The following is a 7,560-nucleotide window of genomic DNA, read 5'->3' on the forward strand; positions in this document are numbered from 1 at the left end:
AGAGGATGTTCATCCCTTTCCACTTCTCTCACCAAACCATTTCAGTCACCCTGTTGGAGGTGACAGTTGTTTTCCCAGCTGTCCCCTAAGGAGCCACAGTGTCAAGCCCTCTGATTGAATTACTATGGGTAATTCATAGGGAGATAAAATGGAATGAAAAGTAAAGTAACCAGAAATGAGATTATTTTTCAAGGTACATTTAACTTACTGTGACATTTGTGAGCAAGAACCTTTAACAGAAACAAGCAAGGCCCATTTGTCTGAGAGTTTAAATACTTAATTCCCAAGAAGACAGACACAATTTCTCAGATTGTAATAATTATTTTAGACTAGATCAGAAGGATTAAGAGAAGCTTTGAGCTGGTACAATAAAAAAGTCTACCAGGACCAGTACAAGCAACGACAAATGGGACATTGCTGGAAAACCCTACACCAGCACAGGGGTGAGTGGATGATGTTCAGCATGGATAATGTTCTGGGTACCAGGACTCACCTCCTTATCCCACTGATCATGAGTTCTGCAGCCGCAGGCAAGTCAGGTTGTTTCCCCTTCTTTCTCTCCTTTCTTTTAGAGCACAAATCCTTCATATTAAAGGCTGCAGAAGTCCACACGAGCCATCCACCAGAGCAGTGCTTGAGTCCTTCATTCGGCCCCTGGTTTCCAAACATAACAAAAAGAGGCATTCAGGAGGAAAGCATTTAACCAAGTTGGTTTTGATTAGTACAGAACTAGCTGGTGTAAGTATGAAGTAGGTGCATGGGAGTTCCTCATCTAATCCACAAGGTTTTGCTGATGCTCTGCAGCTGGGCAAAGCTCACAGCTGGTGCCTGGGGCAAGGTGAAGGCTGAAGTTTGTTACCAGCCTAGTTCTCCTCTGCGCCAGACCATTAAAAATAATATCCCCTCTGCCTCTTCAAGTGAGATTTATATAGATTATATTATTTGTGAGTAATTAGGAACATGAATTAAGTTGGAATAGATTAACTATCTGCAATTATTCTCCCTGCGCTTACACCAGGCCTGAATGCTAATCTGAACGATGCTCTCCTTCCTCACAATGAAAAGTAAATGTGTTTGGCTTCTTTTTATTATTGAGATGCCCTAATCCAGGTCTGTGAGCCAAGGCCCACTCCTTGTTGTGCAGAGCTCATTACACAGGGCCCACTGATGGGGCAGCTTTCACATCAGGATTGTGGGGAACAGATTCAAAGTACACAGATGGTGTTCAACCTGCAGAAGGTGACAGCAGGGCAGAGGAATTTTAGTGCTTCTGAGGAAAGAGGAAGTGCATTAATAAATTAAAGTTAGATGCAATGGATGGATGGCTGTGTTCTCTTTGGGGGGAAAAAAAAAAGTCACTTTATCTCTAAATCTACCAAATAGAATCAATTGTTCTTTCCACACTAAATGTGATCCTGCTCAGCTTCACTTTGTCATTTGATCAGTTAAGCTCAAAAGGCAAATTAAAGCATTGTATTAAACAAGGGAGATGCCTTGAGCAGCACGCTCAGAGATTCATCCTTGCTAACGTGAAGTCAGACCATCACGAGGCAGACCTATGCTATAGGCTGACTTCCAAGAAGCAAAGCCATCCAGTCAAGGATCAGACCCTGTGTCTCTCTTAATTTTACCAGAAATAGCATTTTGCACAGTTAGAGACAGGCAGTTTCAAAGGGGAGACACAATGGGGGTCTCACACTGTATGGGAAGCACAGAGCCCAAATCCAACAGATCTGCCCATGCTGACACCGGTACACATGTGGCCTCTTGCATCACCATATAGAAATCCCAAAGGGTCCTGGATAGGAGGATGAGCAGCACATATTGCTGCTGCCCCAGGAAAATATTTCCACCAACTCTTTGGATTTGCAAGAGGATCTGAAGCAGTAGAATAGCCAGGGATTTAGCTCTGAAAGCCCTTCCAGGCAGTAATAATTATTCTGACCTGCTTATATGGGACCATCACTTACGCATGCAGATCAGGATGCTTGCGGCCATTGGAAAGTAATTGTAGCTTTTTTTTTCCTTGACAGGCAACCAATTCCACTGCAACAGCAAGGATAGCAGTCTGATTACATATACAAAATAACCCAGACCAGCAGATAAGTGGATAGAGCAAAGGCTACCATGTTTTTCGCTATCTTAAAGGTTAATAAAACCCACTTAATAGGAAGATAATTGTTATGTTTTATTAATTGCCACCTCTGTATTATTTTAGTTCTAGGTTATTTATGGGTTCTTTGTGAATATTTCCAGGCAGCTGCTGAAAAACAAGTACACTGAATGGAGTGAGTAGAAGGGTCAGTCCAAAATGAAGAACAATAGAGCAGAGAATCAAAGAGAATCAAAAATCCAAGGGAATTTTAGCCCATGTGCAGTAAAGAGGGCTTCTGGTTTGATGTGATCAAACACCAGTTCTTATCAGGGTTAACAATGGAAATTCAGTCTAAACACATTCATAGATTCAGCAGTAGCAAGAGTTTGGCGTTAGGGAAGGAAGGATGCAGAGAAACAGGAACTTCTGTTGGGAAGATGCACTTGGTACCTCCCAACCATCCAGAAAGCTCTTGGGTGAGCTCTGAAGCCCCCAGGTGGGCTTTCTGCCACTGAGCCCAGTGAAGCCGTCACTTGACAGGTGACACCTCCATGCTTATTGGTAGCACGTGTTTCCAGCCCATCACTCCACAGATCAGTCACCACAATGGCACCGCTCAGCTATTCACATCCTGTTTGATTTATAACCCACTAAAAGTCAAGGGAAAGACCTGCCTTCGATTTTAGTGATTGTAGATAAGCTCCTAATTTCACGCTTTGTCCGAGAAGCAGATAAAATGGATCGGAGGAAGGTTTTTCCCTTTGAAAATTAATCTTCTTTAAACTACTTCAAGATGCAGAATTATTTCTAAAATGTCCCATAATGGAAATAACTGGTGTACTTAAAATAAATGGATTTTACAGTAATCAGATTCTTCAGCCTGGCTTTTTATCCTGTTTATTGCCCTGTGAACCATTCCATCATAAACAGCAGCTCATACAAATACCGAAATAAGTCACTGTCAGCGATCTCAGAGGAGCTGAAAGCTTTGCTGTATTCATGCAGCCGGAGCTCAGCGGCACCTGAAAATCACAGTGCCTTCCATGTATTTATCTGATTCAATTACAAGGTGCTCTGCGGAACTGAAAATACTTCCCAAACACACTCATGCAAGAGCACCAGAACGCTCAGTGCTCCTCAGCCTGTGGTCCCAGCTCTCTCGCCTGCCAGGGTATGGTGGCTCCATGGAGATGGGAGGCATCCCATATCTGCCAGGAATCCTATAGTGGCACTTGAGTGTGTTTATTTAAAACTAAGTATATAATTATTAATGGATCTTGACTACAAACTGTAATTTGCCAAGAGACATGGCATGGCAGGAAGAATTGGTGTCCAAATACCCCACTTTGATCATTTTCCAAGGGACAGAATGGGAGTGAGTTGTCCAAACAGCCAGCATGGCGTCTGGGGAGGGAAGCAACATGGGGCTTACACTTTTTGGGTTGAATTCAAACCCCATTGTGAAACAGAAGCAATTTTCTAGGGAAATTAAATTTAATCTCAATACAGAGCATAAGCTACACCAAAATTAGAAAGTTTTGTGACTGTATTTGACAAAGATTAAGATAATCTATTAATTACCTCTTGTGTGCAGAGTGGGAGACCACTTGGAGATCCTAAACGCTCCTTGGGGAAAGAGAAGATGCATTCCTTTCCAGTCTGCTGGAGATACAAGCTTATACTGCAACCGAGGTTTACACATGGAGTATGACAGTGTGGGTCAAAACAGGCTCTGCAGAGCAGCTGGAGCCTTCATTAGGGATGCTGCAGCGTAGACTTCTCTTACTGACTCATCCCAATGTATCATTATGGTTTCTGTCTATGCTTTGCTGCTGCTTCATCATTGTCCACTGCTCTGCCTTTGCACAGGAAACCACTGACATCCTCAGCATAGAGTCCACCTGTTTTTCACACCTTCCACCTGAAAACATAATTGAAACTTTATTTTTCCCTACTTGCCTTTTTTTTTTTTTTTAAATTTACTATTATTTAATGTATCTATTTTATCACTTCCATTCAGGAAGCAGAAGTAATATCACATGATAGGTGTGCTAATGAACAACTGGAATTCATCAAGTGGACAGCAATATATTTAGCGAGCGTGTTTGTGAATAACTCAGAGATTGAAGCATGTTTGCCAAAAAGATCTATTGAACAGCTAGGAACAAACAAATTAGTAAAAATCTAAACCCAGACCTCGCATGTTAATGATGGAAGGAAAAGCTGTAAGCCCATCAATAAGCCATTAACCACGATGACATGTGCTTGTTCCCAGCATCTCAGTTGGCCTCTCTGGCAGCTCATGTTCTCACTCTGAGGTGTTGCTTGTGGGATATCATTGCCTTACTCCAGGGATCCCAGATCCCTGCTACCTCTGAGCTGCTTGCACTGCTGGGCACCAGGATGCCTGCCCCTGACATTGCCTGCAAAGGAAGGCATTGAAATATCCTCTCCTGACCCTACCTGAAAGGGATATTTTTATTATCATGATTGTTTTGAGATAAAATGGTTTCATCTCACGCACCAATATTTTATGGAACTGGAAAGTTGCGTGCAGCACCGCATTACAGCCTCAGCATTTGTGTGTGCAATTTCTTTTTGCTTCAGAATGAAAAGCAAATGGGAAGGATGGGGGTGGAATTTCCTGCATGGGTGAATTCAGCTCACAGACAAGTCTTAAGCGTGTGGGCAGATACAAGGAGATTTGGAGCGGCTTTGACATTCTCATAACAAGAGCAGTATAAATCCCTAAAGATGATTGATTTCAGGAAAAGAATTCAAAGTATCCACTGGTGTGAATCCATTTGCTGTAATAGAGATTTTCTTCACTTAATAGCATGACCCAAAATGGCACCAGTCTGTACCCAGTATCCTGTGCAACAAAGATATTAAAAAACCTCTCTTCCTGGTGTTGGCAGAAGACTGACTGCACTAATGAGGTGAGATTCTGTATTCTCTAGGGCAACCGAAAAATTACGTTTAATTACAAGGAGAGCAGCTCTGCTCATTGAATACAGCGCATCGCAGATGAGGATGATTCACTTTACTCAATTGACCTGAGTACAGAGAAGGGCAACCCAAGCTGTAATCCCAAGGCTGTTATTCCAAGGCAGAGGACACAAACCCTCACTCATCCTAATGCAGGTGCCAGTTACATGCTTCATCTACAAACAAAACCATTTGCAAAGGAATCAGACCGCAAAATGATGTGAAAGGGGTCCTAATTCTCTTTCCAGGAAACCTAGCTGTATTCATTGACTGAGACAATAATTTAAAAGATGATGCACTTCATAATAACTCCTGGTTTTTCTCCCTTTCAGCAGCAGTTCTCAGAAATGTCACGGAGACTCCTCAGAACACATAGCAGTGAATAATGCTCAATTTGCAATGCCTGGACAAGTGCTCCCTACCCCTAAAGCCAGGTGAAGGAGGTTTGACCCCAGCCCTGCCGGGGGACCACATCACCCTGGGCACAGCCTCCTTCCATAACAACAGTGTTTTGGTTTCTTGTTCTGAATGAATAAATGCATCCCTACCTCAGGGCACTGCAGCATGTTACTATAAATCCTCAGTGCCCATTCTTCAGTGGTACATGGGGAGGACGTCGTGCTGGGAGTATTAAGCTGCTGAATTGCACGCCTGTGTCATGGAAAGGAAAGAAAACAGAATTGACAGCAGATCTGCTCTTCGTTAAGGCAATGAGGCTGTCCTAATTAGAGCTAATTGCAGCTTTCCATCATGTTAAATTGCTACGCAAAATGATTCAGGTTAGTCCATGGGTGAGTTGCACTGTCTCTCTCCCTTCTCCCTCCCCAGAATGTTAGATGATACATGTTTTTCTCCATGTACAAAATGCAAAAAGCACTGCTCATGGGCAGTGGCAAAGACGGGGCAAGTTGTGGTCTGAAATGGGCAGCAGCTCATTAGGAGTTGGTTACAGGTGCAGACAGCCCCATTAGTAATCAGCTGAGCTGCAGCAAGCGTGGGAGGGAAGCAGAGCCCTGCAGGCTGGTGAGGGAAGAGCTTGAGGAAGGAGAAAGCCATGCTGGCTCTCTGGGCATTGGGGCTAAGGGAGTGCTGCTGTGCAGCTTGCATCTCCCAGGTATTCGTGTCTGCTTTTCAAGGAGAATTTGAGCTTTTGCTGAACCGCATAAACATCCAAAACCTTCCTACCTTTTTCTGCAGAAGCACAGTGCTTTCCTAGGCTTCCCTGTGCAGAGCAGAAAGGATGAGTCATTCTTCCATGGTCCTTCAAAACTTCCCAGGAAGAGCTGACAACACCCCACTGCTGGACATGACAAAAGAAATTCCACCCACAGTCCATTTCCAGCTAGTTCTGACTAACACATACGTGCCTAATGGTGGGAACTGAATATGCAAGGCCACAGAGCATCAAAGCACAGTTATTTATAAGACACTATCTTTTCCAGGCATGCAAACAACGTAATTCAAGACCAGACAAACATCTGTTGGCAACTGCTGCTCATGGCCTGGGTCTGCTCTGGCTCAGCTCCACACCATACCCCTGGCAGGAACTTTCTCCTCTTTGTTCCTCTTTCCCATCAGCACTTATCATCCTGAGATAAGAACCCAGCCTAATTATAGGTGTCAGCAAGAAGAGTTGTAGGCTTTGCTTCCCGGCAGGATGGGCAGCTTTGCCTTTGTCCTGTGAATTTGGTCTGTAGCCAAAAGTGAAATCAAGACAGAGAGACGTGATTTTTTTATGTAACAATGGATGGTGTAGCTTTAGCACAAACACATTTCACCATAATTGCTCTTTTAATTTGTGATGGCTGTGCAGGAATAGGATTTTTAAATGCCCAGGCAGTCCATGGGAGGCCTTCAGACTCCAGTAATAATGGTAACTGCTGCCAGCAGCTTTGCTCTTCTGCTACTGTCAAGGAGAAAATGAAATCAACCCCTACAATTGTTGCACTGACCCCATGCTAACCTTGCCACTCCCATAAAGATTTAATGGAACTGACTTCCCATCAAAGACCAGCTTGTCAATATCAAGACACCTGATTTAAACTCTTTTTTTTGCTTATTCTCAGTCCCCCAGCTACGAGCAGCCTCTTTCAGCAGCCTTCGTAAATGGAAGAGCTCCAATTAAGGGCACTTCTTTGCCAAAAATTCAACCCATTCTACAAGTTGCTTACACCTCTTTGCAACAGTTCACTGCCTGCCACATGGGGACATGAAACATCTCAGGTGACTTTTTGTGTTGCTAGATGGAGGTGAGTGCAGGGGGTAGATATGAGCTTGGGCAGCTTTTCACCCTGGAAACAGAAGATACTGAGCCCCATCCCATTCAGAAAAGCAGTTCCCAGAGTAACATCTAACAGACCTGTCAGCCCAACAGATCTGGTACCAGTGGCCCCAGTTCAGTCAGATTTGACCTCTAAGCACTTGTACTATGGAGACCTGAAGTGCTGACTGAATGAGTTTTTTTTCTTGGAATAAAG

General features: G+C 43.7%; 1 long non-coding RNA gene across 1 annotated transcript; it reads right to left on the reverse strand.

Moving 5' to 3' along the window:
- Positions 1-3,682: 3,682 nt before the first annotated feature.
- LOC140258843 (uncharacterized) lies at positions 3,683-6,371 on the reverse strand. Its single transcript, XR_011905303.1, has 3 exons — positions 6,269-6,371; positions 5,632-5,734; positions 3,683-4,016 (listed from the first exon to the last, which is right to left on the reverse strand). It is a non-coding gene; the product is annotated as an uncharacterized lncRNA (long non-coding RNA).
- Between the last annotated feature and the right edge of the window lie 1,189 nt (positions 6,372-7,560).

Source organism: Excalfactoria chinensis, chromosome 14 (assembly GCF_039878825.1).
Source record: "Excalfactoria chinensis isolate bCotChi1 chromosome 14, bCotChi1.hap2, whole genome shotgun sequence".
Classification (NCBI taxonomy): Eukaryota; Metazoa; Chordata; class Aves; order Galliformes; family Phasianidae; genus Excalfactoria; species Excalfactoria chinensis.